Here is a 13,678-nt window from a genome sequence, read left to right as displayed (position 1 = left end):
CCCGACTTCCTCTGGGAATGGTTCCACAGTGTGGGTGCCACGTCGGAGAAGGCACGACCACCAAAAGTCACCGCCACATGTTGTTTCACAGCAAGCAGGTAATCCCTAGACCAGACAGCACCACAGCCGACATGCCTGACCGAACACTGCAGTGAACAACCAGAGGATTAGCCGGAGTACTGTCACACCACCAAGCAAGCATTATCCATTCAGTTCACTCAAGACTCATTGTCGCTTCCCAGTATTCTTTCACAGAACAAATTTGCACAAAGAAACAATCCAGATCTAAACAATTATCCTACAATATAATCCACATTTGAAGTAAAATTGATCCACATATTCAGATGATATGGTGACAAAATGCGATGATGCACAGGATACAAAAAGCACAAAATGCTAACATTTGAACGAGCCAAAAAGAGCAGCCTGTCAGTGCTCCATTGTCTCCCAGTTGCAAACAACAAACACAAAGAAGAGAATACAGTCAATACACTATTTGAAATCACTTGTTAGTCACAAGCATAAGGTGAACAAATTTAATGAGAGGCAAGAGCACATCTTGAATGCAGAACGCTTCAGAAGTATTTCTTGAAGTACATAAAAACATCATAATTTAAAATGGGTACATGGCAAGCATAGTTAGTTAACCTTAGTTGCATACATGTGTGCATATGTCGACCAATCATGTTAATTTACATACCATAGTCCTTTCAAAAGGAACATCTGATATGCAAAAATTGTGAAATAAAAACAAAATTACTGGTGTTTGAAGAGAATTAGCTTGGTGAGCCGCTTGCGCACATTGGGCCCCGTGATCTGCTCATTCAGCTGCTTCGTCAGATGATGCATTCGTATCTTGATGTAACAAGAGGCCAAACACTTGACAAGAAGGTGGACATGGTTGCATTCTGGAGAACCACTGAGCACGTGCTCATCCAACCTGTCAAAAACACCCCGCTGACATACTTCACCCAACACGGTTGACATGATGGCAGGAGCAATCCTCTTGGACTGTGGTAGAGCACCTTCAGTGGTGTGCAGCATCCTCTGTATGCACTGCTCTGTGGCAGTACACACTGTGATCACATCAGCCGCCGCCCACACAAGACCTCCTCTATTCTTTCTGTCCAAAAGAAGACAACCAGTGGCAACACCACCATCAGTCATCGCATCTATACACTCTGGACATGACAAACGCTTGGCAGCCATACGAACAACATATCCAGCTATGTAGCATATGACTTCTTCCTTGTAGAGGGATAGCCTTCCAATGTCGGGGATATGAGCATAATCATGGTCGTGATGAGGAGCAGATGGGTGAGGCTCCATGCCATACTTCCTCACCAGCAAAATGAAGAACGCCGGTTGTATCCTGGGCAATACAATTTCCACCAAGTGCGGATATCTCGTGGCGAATCAAAAGTCGCTTGTACAGAGCAGTGAACTGCTTGGAGGTGGGGTTGTTGTTCATACCTCCAGCCGCTCGTACAGCACAGAAGAACAACTCCAGATGGTCTTGGCTTGTTTTGTACGTCAGCAAGTACTTCAGTTTTGGTTCTGCAGCACCAACAAGAGATTCATACATATCTTGAAGACTCCTGATCGCCACGAGAAATCCAACAAAGGCTGTTTTTCTTGGGGTTTCGTACATTGGCTTGCCATGAACATCTTTCAGCGACAATACATATGTGAAGGCGTTTCTCAGAAAGGGACGCCACTGAGGCTCGTTGCGGGGATGCATTGGTGCCTTGTAGTTGCGGGCCAAGGGATTTCTCGAGTTCATTATATCAAATAAATGATCAAATGTACGTATGAACTCGACCGTTGCTTCACAGCCTTCAAACTTCTTCAGCTTCAAATCTTTATCGCAAAACTCCAGTGCATCAGCCACACTGCTGCTGAGAGTTTGGGCCGCCAAGTTGACTTTCATCTTTTGCTTGTCCCAGTGGATGTGTGCCGACCTCAGCTTGTTACCAGCTCTGAGGCCCTCCTCCTCTTGCAGCACGTGTAGACGTTCAATGTAAGACCAACAAATCTTCCCTCCCGATCCATCAACCAAAATTCCCTTGGATGCAAGTGTGTTTCTCACCAGTTTCAACATATGACATATGTCAAGAAGGACACTCACACGCAACTCCGGTTTACTGGGATGAGGGAATGGGGGATCCAACCGAGCAATGTCCATATTTGCCCCCAGCTGCTTCAACATGGTCATGTGACATGATGGTCCATCACATGTAAGAGAGGCAACTTCAACGTCAATGTCACACAGCTTCTGTATGCACTGCATCACCAAATTGGCCCTTTCAGCACCTGACATGCCATGTATCAAAAAATAGCCAACTGGAACTTTCCAATTGCTGTTTAATGACACAACCATGAGAACAAGTGCATCAGTTGCAACAGGAGTTGAATCATCGCATACATCTGTTCCAATGTCAACATAGCCACGCAGCTTATCACCATCCCAACTGACGTGCTTTCTGATGGACATTTCATCGAGCATGAGGGCACAAACAACACGTCTCTTTTCAGCTTCAGCCTCCTTCACTTTCAGTTGTAAGGCCACAAAGGATTCTTGTGTGAATCCCGGTTCACCACTGATACAACTGTACCACTTCCTGATGACTGCAGGGTGTGGCAATGCCATGTCAAAAGTTTTGCGTACATACATGTAGGCTTTGGTTGAATAGAATTGAAGGGTCAGAGCAAATGCTCTGAGTGCAGGAGGATACGTCTTCCTTGTCACCTTGCCACTTTTCTTGTTTTGGAGCATTCTTTCCATTATTCCAGAAGGAACATCAGAGAAGGTCTTTGCCAACTGGTCAGCTCCATTCTCAGAGAGCAGCTGCTCATCACAAAGTGCTTGAACAACTGTGGTCAAAGATTTGACTTTCCTCCGGCAGCGACGTGATTTCTGCTGTGTCAATTTGAGCTTTTTCTTGACGCTACAAAGATTGTCATGCACAGAGTCCAGTTTACGTTTCACACTCCGTGGACTGGCAGTTACAGCATATGTGTGATCAGCACCAGTCGTTGCTGCAAGCTTTGATGGGCTGGTGATGATTGATGTACTGGGTGTGTTGTCCAGTGGCTCTTGCAGATTGACCAGTGCTTCTTGCGGGAAAGACCGTGGTTTGGGTGGCTTTCGCTTCCTTTCATCCTGGAAATCCATCAGAATAATAGATCAGAATTAATTATGAACGAAGAAATTATACAAGATTATTTATTTGGGATGTTCTTGAGAAAAGAGATGGTGGAAAAGTATTGATAAGTTGCTGATGTTGATATTGTTGCGAATATGGAATTTGGCCTCCATATCCGCTTGTAAATATTCCCCTATTTTCTCCAATACTCCCCAACTTTCCCCGATCCCCCATTCCCTAGTCCCATTGCATGTAAATAACAATCAGTAGAGCCGACCTTCCCCTTATTCCCCCATTAAATGTCGTGCCCAGGTCCACCGCACCACACGTAGACAACTTTCGGACATCTTCCTAGTTATTCTTATTCTATGTCAGTTAAGGCCTCGTCTCCATTAATTATGACTCTTCGTTGCACCAGAATGTGATTATATGGCATCAGTAGTGAGTTTAGGACCTTTCCCATACCTCCTTCCATCTTCTTCCCCAACAATTACAACAACAACAGAGGAGATGGCGGCGGAGCGGGGGAGGATGCGTCCTCACACCGGCTCGATTAGCGCCATAGACCATGCGCTCCACGGGGTTACCACGAAGGGGCTCCTTGTCAGCTCCTCGTCAAGGGCGGAGCCTGGTAAACCCCCCCGCACGCACCCAATGAGAAGCAACGTGCCGATTCCACGAGGCGGAGCTAACGAGCCGAGGGCGTGTCACTCCCCGCCGGATATACGCGGCCCCGCGCCGGATGTGACGAGAGATGCGCACCCAGCTTGGAGAAGGAAAGCCACCTGCGAGCGCTGAGTCAGATGCGCCCCCAGCTTGAGCAGACAAGACGCCATCCGAGCGCTGCGACCTCCCCGCATCTCTGGACCGGACCGAGTCGATTCTGACCTTTGAGCCCAGGTGCACCTGGAGCCATCGCTACCCGCCTGTCCTTTCCATCAATCCCCGTGTGAGTCAGCATTTTGTCCCGTTTATCTGTCGTCTGTTGGGGTTAATATAAGAGTGTGTCTAAGTGCTTGTCTTTCTATGCTGTCCCTCTTGTAGTTGTAATCTAACCTTCCGCCTTAATATAACCTCCTCCGGAGGTCTTGAGAACTGAACCCCTGGTGTCGTATTGTGTCATTATAACCCAGCCGGGTGTCTTCTTTTTCTTATTGAGCCAGCATCGCGCGACTTCGTCAACGTCGAGTATAGTCGGGTAATTTGTGCGGACACGACGGCCATTCCGCTCGGCCCACTTTAACATCAAAGTCGTGTCTGTAACAATTGGTGTCAGGAGTGGGATTCGAGGCCCGACCAAATTTTGAAAGAAAAAAAAAAAAAAACGAATAGAGGAAAAAAAATAATTTGGTCAAAATTTGGAGCGGCCGAAATTTGTTTTGTTTTACGAAACTCGAATTTTGCAAGTCGCGCTATGGCGGATCAAGACGGCTGGGGTCCGGTAGGGGAGAGTGAAGCAGGGTCGGTCCAGGACCAAATTGAGGGACATGAGGGACATGAGGAGAGCGAAACAGCGGGGGTAGCAGACGCGCGAAATGGCGCCTCGCACATAGCTACGGCGGCCGCACCCGCTGCACAAGTGGGAGGGATGGCCCAGATGCAGGTCCTCATGGAGCAATTTATGGCGCAAATGCAGGCGTCCCTCAAACTGCAGAGTAACCAATTGGGGAACCGGATGGATGCTCAGAGTGAGCAAATGAGGGTTGATAGAGGGCGAATGGAGGGCCAAATGGGGGTAATGGGAAACCAAATGGGGGTAATGGGAAACCAAATGGGGGTAATGAGGGACGAAGCGAGGGGTACCGGTGAGAAGTTAGACAATAATTTTGAGGAGTTAGACAAGAAAATTGGGAAGTTAGACAATAATTTTGAGGAGTTAGACAAGAAAATTGGGAAGTTAGACAATAATTTTGAGGGGTTAGACAACGGGATAAAAGAAGTGAAAAATGGGTTAATGGGGGTAGAAAATAGAATGGCTGCCCAGGAGAATCAGATAGAGGGAGTGAAAAATGGGTTAGAGGGGTTAGAAAACAGTATGGAAGGCAAATTGAGGGACATGAGGGACCAAGCGGAAAGGGAAGTTAAACAAATGGAGCAGCAGATAGAGGGGGTCAGAATGGGGGTAGAAACCAAACTGGATGCTCACAGGGAGGAAATGGAGCAGATGAGGGTGGCATCTGGGCAGGAGATGCAAGTGATGGGAGAGGAGATCAGAAGAGGAGTGAGTGAGGAGGTCGGAGGAGTGCGCGAGGAGGTGAGGCACTGTAAGGAGCGCATGGAGAAAGAGGTGAGAAAGGGGACTGTAAAATTGCAAGGTGGTATAGAGGAGTTGACGCTGGGAGTAGAACAACTGACAGTGGGACAGACGGAGTTAGTGGAGCAGGTTCAAAGGAACACTGCGGTATTAGGAGGTTTAAAAGCGACACAGAGAGAACTAAAAGATGACTTGGTGGCGACGAAGAGGGAATGTCAGATGGTACGTGAGGGACTGACAACGAGGTTGGACGAGGTGGTAGAGGTAATGGAGACGAAGGACCGGCAGGTGAGGACGCACCTGGAAACGGTCAAGGTAGCCTTGGAGGACGAGCTTGAGGAGACGTACCGGGGAATAAAAGAGGTGAAGCAGAAATTAGAAGAAGTGGAAGAAGGGATGAGCGAAATTAAGAAGCGACGGAGAGGGGATAACAAAGAGATAAAAGAGGAAGTAAAAGAATTGGTCCAAAGTCTGTGTTTGGATCGTGATGATGTGCTCATTAACCGGATGAGGGATTCGCAGGTGATGGAGGAGAAGCGAAGAGGAAGAGGACCCGGTGTAAGTGGTGACCAATATGGTCGTGCGTATGATGCGCCAGGTGATTTAAGAGGCTTGGGGGTCGAGATAGACCCGGGTGTTCGTGAGAGGCCGTTGGTGAAGTGTGCGACAGGTCTGGTGTGCGAAAATGGAGGTGTGCAAGAAAGTCCGACTCTGGGGTGTGTGAGGAAAAAGTGCGTGCCAAGGAGTGAGGGTGCTGGCGAGAGTGAGTCGGTCGTAGCGCGTGTGCGAGGGGGCACATGGAAGCGCGGTGTGGTGAGTGTTACAGAGGATGTGACGGGAGAGTGTGCGCGAGGAAGGTGTGTGACGGACAGGTGCATGGGGAAAGAGTGCGCTGTCAAAGGCAAGGAAGAATGCACACCTGTGGTGAGTGTTACAGAGGGTGTGACGGGAGAGTGTGCGCGAGGAAGGTGTGTGACGGACAGGTGCATGAGGAAAGAGTGTGCTGTCAAGAGTAAGGGTGAGTGCGCTGTCAGGAATGGAGGTGAAAGTAGTGAGAGTGACATGGAGCGTGAGTTAGTTGTGACAGGTGAGCGAGGATGTACACCTGGGATGGAAGGATGCACACCTGGAATGGTAGAGCGTGAGTGGGAATGCACGCTGGAGTTGGTGGTGAGGCACGTGGTTGGGTGTGTGAATGAGGGCACACCTGTGATTGTCACAGAGGAGGTGACCGAGGAGGGGGCGCGAAGAGGTGTTTTGGTGAGGTGTGCTACGAACGAATGTGTGCCAAAATGTTCGGTGGTCAGGTGTGTGACCAAGGCTGTGAGTGGAATGAGTGTACCTGGGTGTGTAAGGAAAGGTACGAGGAGCATGGGCACGGCTGGATGTGTGAGCAAGGAACGGGCTGCGGGGTGTAAGCGTCCAGGTGAAGCATCGACGTTACACGGGTTAGAGGTTAGAGCGACTTTTAGCCGAAGCAGGCCCTCGGTGCGTGCTGGGCCTCGCTTTGAACGGCCGCGTCCGTGCTCCACTAGGCGGAGCTGGCAGCCCGATAGGAAGGGTCGTTATGGCGACCGCGTTGTGTTGAGACGTGCCGGCAGGTCGAGATCGGGACATTGGATGGCTCCACGCCGAGGTGATGCGTGTAGTGGGATCTCGGCCCGGGTAAGCCCCCGTCCCTGCACCGAGTGCCGGACGCATCCAGCCGCTGGCACAAAACAACCAGCATCCATTGTTTGGCTTTACGAAGCCGGGCTTTGGACAGGAATTGGCGCACCGAGAGGTATTAGTGAGTCGACTGGGTGATGAGGTTAGTGTTTTGGACCCAAAATTAGAGAAAAGCAAAATTTGATGATTGGCAAAGGATTGGCAGAGTGATGATTGGTAATGGTACAGTGATTGGCAGATGATTGGCAAATTTTTAATTTGTTGCAATTTGAGGTGCAAAATTGGTAGTGAGAGACCCCCGATGTGGTGGGATGGCAAATCCACCATCCTTCCCATGTGTGGGGCAAAGGAGCAATAGCTTATGGGGTGTATGGCAGTGAAAACTAGCCCGGGTGGGTTAGGATATTGTGTGTAGGGATCTAGAAGATGACATTAGGTAACGTTAAGATTAGTTAGTGACTGATACCTGTAGTGGGGACGCAGGTAGATTAGTGTGGATGATAATGACGTGGGAGCGCAATAGTTTAAAGGGACGACTGGGAAGCGCAAGTTTCAGAAGGGAGTAGTTAGCTGAGATGATGCCGTGTGTGTGAGGATGGAACAGGTGTGATTGCACAGGTGTGCAATTGGACAGGTGTGTGGAGCAGTGTATGAGTAGTGAGTGTGTGGATCAGCGCGAATGCGCTTGGGGAGAGAAGGGTGCAGGTGGCACCAGGTGTGAGAGCACAGGTGTGCAGGTACAGGTGTGTGGAGAGAGTTGGAGTGAGTGGTACGGAGTGGTGTGCATGGTGCGAAGGTGTGGATGGGGGAAGAGTGGACCCCTTTCACGAGCACCCGGGGCGGGTAGTGTAAGTGTTAGGTAGAGGGTGCAGGTAAATTGTGGTTGGATATTGGCATTTGTGGTGCGGTTGCAGAATGGTGTTGTGAATGGGTGCATTAGTGTTGTGGAAATGGCTGGGCGTGTAGCCTGTTAGTGTGTGTAGTTGGTTGGGCACTCCACCACTGTGAGGATGTCGGCCAGGTGAGGCCGCAGGTGGGCTCTGGGAGCCGGTAGTTGTGAGTGGGTGCCTGAGGATCCCGGGTGTGGATCGGGCAGCCCAGTGCCAGAGAGGGCACGGAGTAGAGAGAGAGCCAGAGGGCCTTCCCCAGGTAGTTAGGTTAGGGTGAGGAGCAGGTAAGCTCGGAGGCAACTGCAGTGGTGGAGGTGTGCAGGTGGGTAGACCCACTGGGAGAGGTACACGCCGCAGCCCAGAAATTGTGCGAGGGCACCGGGAGATGAATCGGGGGAGTGAGACCCCAAATTGAAGAGCACCACAGTTTGGCCAATGGGAATTGGTTTTTAGAACCCATAGTGTAAGAGGGCCAATGGTTTGGCCGGAGGAAGACCCCGGGTAGTGTAAAGTTGTTAAAGTCATTTAGGAAATAGTTAGGATTGATGAACCTGTCGCACCATACGCAGCCACTTACCTGTGGTGATGATGATGACTCCACACCTGTGTTTTCTTTGTTTGTTGCAGGAGATGAATTGCTGTGTGGGTTGGTGAGACGCATCACGACGTGGATGAGACATTGGGGTGATTCCATCTCTCCCTCCTTAGGAGGGACTGATGATGAGTTGGAGATGGCAAATTATGATGTGAGTTGGAGATGGCAAATTTTGATGAGAGTTGAAAATGGCAAATTTGATTGGTTAGGAGGGAGAGAAGACGAATTTGGTATATGGGAGGAACGGGGAAGACAGTAGGGATGTTTGTTGATTTGTAAAGTAGATGTTTATGGGTAGTGTTGTGTTTTGTGGATACAGTAAGGGGTAAGGGAGGGGCCATGTAGGTTACCTGGTGGGGGGGGGCGTACGATAGGAACGTACCTGTCTCACCTGGTTCCCATGTGCCCCCAGGGTGCATCACCTTACATTGCGTGCACTTTTGCGCCCTTACCACCTTACTCACTTGTCTGCTTCTTTTGTCTCCCACCTCCGAGGATCTGGCTTTGGGGTAGAGAGAGAGGAGAGAGAGGTGCTGGCTGCGCAGTTGTGGGCCTGCACTTTCGCTGTTTGCTGCCGGGATCGATACACCATATGGACCGCAATGTTTGTGGCCACCCACAATGGACCGCAGTTCGTTTGCGGCCAAGCACCACCCGGGGATGGACCTATGGGTCAACGTGGCACCTATGCCATACAGGTGAACCACTTTTAGTTAACACCAAGTGCACCACAAGAAGAGCAAGAGACACCTGCAGGGTTAGGGGTTGTCGAATTTATTTTTATTCCAATGAACAATGGTGACTGCACCGATTGGTGGTGGGGTGGTGCTTTTGATGCTCGGGAAGGGTGCTCTGCACGTTATTAAAGGCCGTCGGCCACAGAGCACTCGTGGGTTGGTGTATCGATGCTGGCAAGCGCGCTCTCTCTATGCATAACATCTGCATGTGTTCCTCCAAAGACAGGTCCTGGATCGTAGTGTAGATATCAGCGTAATCTTGTAAATAATGCTCCCTACCGGCTGTATGTTTAGTTTGAGGATTCTTTCCGGATTCGGTTATCCTGTGGGTGTGTTTCTGTGAGGAGAAGGGTGCAACGTCGCAGGGGGACATATTTACTCATTTGTGAATATCTGTAAAACTGTCGCACTCAGGGTAGAGTTAATAGTAGAGGGAACTACATTGCGTGCCACACTAAAGTAGGTAAAAATTTATCGGGTCGGGACGCCCCGAGGGTAGAGAAGGGTGCAATGTTGCGAATATGGAATTTGGCCTCCATATCCGCTTGTAAATATTCCCCTATTTTCTCCAATACTCCCCAACTTTCCCCGATCCCCCATTCCCTAGTCCCATTGCATGTAAATAACAATCAGTAGAGCCGACCTTCCCCTTATTCCCCCATTAAATGTCGTGCCCAGGTCCACCGCACCACACGTAGACAACTTTCGGACATCTTCCTAGTTATTCTTATTCTATGTCAGTTAAGGCCTCGTCTCCATTAATTATGACTCTTCGTTGCACCAGAATGTGATTATATGGCATCAGTAGTGAGTTTAGGACCTTTCCCATACCTCCTTCCATCTTCTTCCCCAACAATTACAACAACAACAGAGGAGATGGCGGCGGAGCGGGGGAGGATGCGTCCTCACACCGGCTCGATTAGCGCCATAGACCATGCGCTCCACGGGGTTACCACGAAGGGGCTCCTTGTCAGCTCCTCGTCAAGGGCGGAGCCTGGTAAACCCCCCCGCACGCACCCAATGAGAAGCAACGTGCCGATTCCACGAGGCGGAGCTAACGAGCCGAGGGCGTGTCACTCCCCGCCGGATATACGCGGCCCCGCGCCGGATGTGACGAGAGATGCGCACCCAGCTTGGAGAAGGAAAGCCACCTGCGAGCGCTGAGTCAGATGCGCCCCCAGCTTGAGCAGACAAGACGCCATCCGAGCGCTGCGACCTCCCCGCATCTCTGGACCGGACCGAGTCGATTCTGACCTTTGAGCCCAGGTGCACCTGGAGCCATCGCTACCCGCCTGTCCTTTCCATCAATCCCCGTGTGAGTCAGCATTTTGTCCCGTTTATCTGTCGTCTGTTGGGGTTAATATAAGAGTGTGTCTAAGTGCTTGTCTTTCTATGCTGTCCCTCTTGTAGTTGTAATCTAACCTTCCGCCTTAATATAACCTCCTCCGGAGGTCTTGAGAACTGAACCCCTGGTGTCGTATTGTGTCATTATAACCCAGCCGGGTGTCTTCTTTTTCTTATTGAGCCAGCATCGCGCGACTTCGTCAACGTCGAGTATAGTCGGGTAATTTGTGCGGACACGACGGCCATTCCGCTCGGCCCACTTTAACATCAAAGTCGTGTCTGTAACAATATGTTTGCAAAATTTATATATTTGACACATAAATTGGCATGTAAGTAGACAAGTGTGAAAATCACTGCTGGCAGTGACAGCTACAACATGACACTATTTATATCTCAGTTACTCCACCACAACATGAAACTCTTGTATTATGTACCTTCTGCAGGTGGGTCGGAAAATCAAATATGGTTGGCAGGGAATTTTCTCGGAGTCTTGTGGTCTGACCTGTCCTGTCAAAACATGAGTCATCAAAGTGGTCTGAGCAAAGGACAGACTTCTTTGAAGGTTTCCATTTGTCACGTTTCACATTCACAACCCATTTCTGGAGAACATCTGGACGACTGAATGGAAATCTGAAAAAAATATTTTCAAGAAATTAGCCGATAGTCATGAAAGTACAACTCGAAGCAACAATTTACAACATATTCAATATGTAAGGCTCAACATACTAGCCATATAAACACTCAATTACCATGTACTTATACAGAATCAGTTATTGGTTTCAAAGTTTAACTGCATTGAGTTTTGCAACTTAGAATCATCCAGGGTACACATTATTAGACGGGACCATGCTATTTATACTCGTCCTCGATAACTATATATAGATAAAGACTTTGGGTCAAACTTAGCCCTGAGGGACCGCATATTGATGAAATATGTCCAGGCTCAGTGACTTTGCGTACTCTGCGGTTGAGTCAAACTAGTTCTGAAGTTCAGTAGTTGAAACTTGAATCCAGATCGCGGTTGTGCAAACATCATAATTTAACATTCAAATTCAACGTTTTTTAAATAAAACATTCTCAAATAAATGTTAATTTTCAGTACTTACAGATGAAATGTCTTTCCACATCCTCGTATTTGTCTCTTTGTGCAATTAATAGCAGCACAAGCCGGCATTTCATAATACGTTAGCGGAGCGTGTTGACGAAAAATTTATGCGAGTGGCAACATGGCGTCCAGTGGCCGGGCGCTGACTTCAACTCAAGCGTCCGACCCGCTATCCAGTAGTATATACAGATCAGTGGCCACACGTTCATTATTAACCGAGCTACGGTCAAGGAGTCCATTTTTTAGCCTTGGATCCAATGATCACACATGCTGGTTGTACCTCCGCAAGATGGCGGTGCTTTCGACGTATCGCGACAACAAGCGCTGATAGGCCATGCGGCATCTAGTAATATATCTATGGTTCATGCAATCTATGTTCCGCGTCCGGCACTCCCGGCCCGGAGGTGACTCCGGAAGTACATGTGCACAGTACACTGGGCGGTGTTATCAACACAAGCTAACACCTGTAACAGTCATCGTGTCGCTTGAATAATTCTGTAGTTCCATGCAAAAGACTGTTGAATGCTTGATGTTTAAATAAAATGATGGTCTGTCTGTCTGTTAATATCTTTTAATGTTAATGGTTTGTGACGAGATGAATGAATTGCTAGGATTGAGGTTGCCCACAGGAAAATGATGCAACCAGCCGATCTCTCTGTCCCTCTCTCCCCTCTTTCTCTCCTCCTCTCTCTCTGTCCCTCTCTCCCCTCTTTCTCTCCTCCTCTCTCTCTGTCCCTCTCTCCCTTCTTTCTCTCCTCCTCTCTCTCTGTCCCTCTCTCCCCTCTTTCTCTCCTCCTCTCTCTCTGTGCCTCTCTCCCCTCTTTCTCTCCTCCTCTCTCTCTGTCCCTCTCTCCCCTCTTTCTCTCCTCCTCTCTCTCTGTCCCTCTCTCCCTTCTTTCTCTCCTCCTCTCTCTCTGTCCCTCTCTCCCCTCTTTCTCTCCTCCTCTCTCTCTGTCCCTCTCTCCCCTCTTTCTCTCCTCCTCTCTCTCTGTGCCTCTCTCCCCTCTTTCTCTCCTCCTCTCTCTCTGTCCCTCTCTCCCCTCTTTCTCTCCTCCTCTCTCTCTGTCCCTCTCTCCCTTCTTTCTCTCCTCCTCTCTCTCTGTCCCTCTCTCCCTTCTTTCTCTCCTCCTCTCTCTCTGTCCCTCTCTCCCCTCTTTCTCTCCGTCTCTCTCTCTCTCTCTCTCGCGCCCCCTGCTGGTCGTTTGCATGCTGGTTGTACTGTCATGGCGTCTGCTTGTGGAGGCCTGTGAGTGCTCTGTGTTGTTGCTCCATTCCCCCCCCCCCCCCCGTTTTCCCCCCTCTGTGTCCTTGTACCTGTTCGTGGAGTCTTCCTGGTGATTCCCATATACGTTGAGACGGGAGAGAGAGCCGGAGAGCACAGGGTGATCGCTGGTAAGGGTTCGCCGTTTTTGGGCGTCGCCCGATCGGTGTTTGCTCCTTCATCTTAAACCTCTATTTCCTTTTTTTCCTTTCGTTTATCCTTCCTTCAGTTTGTTTTGTTGCCTCCCTTTTCCGAAGTTAGGGAAATCGGAGAGGTCTGATTGCTTCCCATTCCCGGAGTTCGGGTAGGGAAGATTGTATTATATATTCACCCTCCCCGAGTTGGGGAGGGGTTGTAAGTGCAGCTGTTCCAGCATGGCAGCTGCACTATCTCGATTTACGGCCTTTCAGAGCCTGACCCGTAAGCACGGGTTCTTTTGTGTACCTCCGGAACGTGAGGTTAGTGTCGAGGACGTTGTCCTCGCAACCGGTCGTGTTGTCGGGATCGACAAGGTTGTTGCCGCTTCGCGGATGAACAAGCGGATCGTTATTTTTTTGTCCGACGTGGATTGTGTCCCACAAATTGTCGAACAGGGTTTGACAATCGATCCAGATTTATTTGTAATGATTTCCCCACTAGATAGCCCAGCGATAAAAGTCGTGATATCAAATTGCCCCC

The 13,678-nt window shown here is 49.4% G+C and overlaps 1 long non-coding RNA gene across 1 annotated transcript; it reads right to left on the bottom strand.

Moving 5' to 3' along the window:
- Positions 1 to 11,918, bottom strand: LOC144892320 (uncharacterized). The gene is made up of 3 exons (XR_013623510.1): positions 11,741 to 11,918; positions 11,069 to 11,264; positions 1 to 146 (listed from the first exon to the last, which is right to left on the bottom strand). It is a non-coding gene; the product is annotated as an uncharacterized LOC144892320 (long non-coding RNA).
- Between the last annotated feature and the right edge of the window lie 1,760 nt (positions 11,919 to 13,678).

This window comes from Myxine glutinosa, chromosome 5, assembly GCF_964187855.1.
Source record: "Myxine glutinosa chromosome 5, kmMyxGlut1.1, whole genome shotgun sequence".
NCBI classification, from domain to species: domain Eukaryota; kingdom Metazoa; phylum Chordata; class Myxini; order Myxiniformes; family Myxinidae; genus Myxine; species Myxine glutinosa.
Note: the sequence above shows the minus strand (reverse complement) of the source record. Positions and strands in the feature narration are given on the sequence as shown.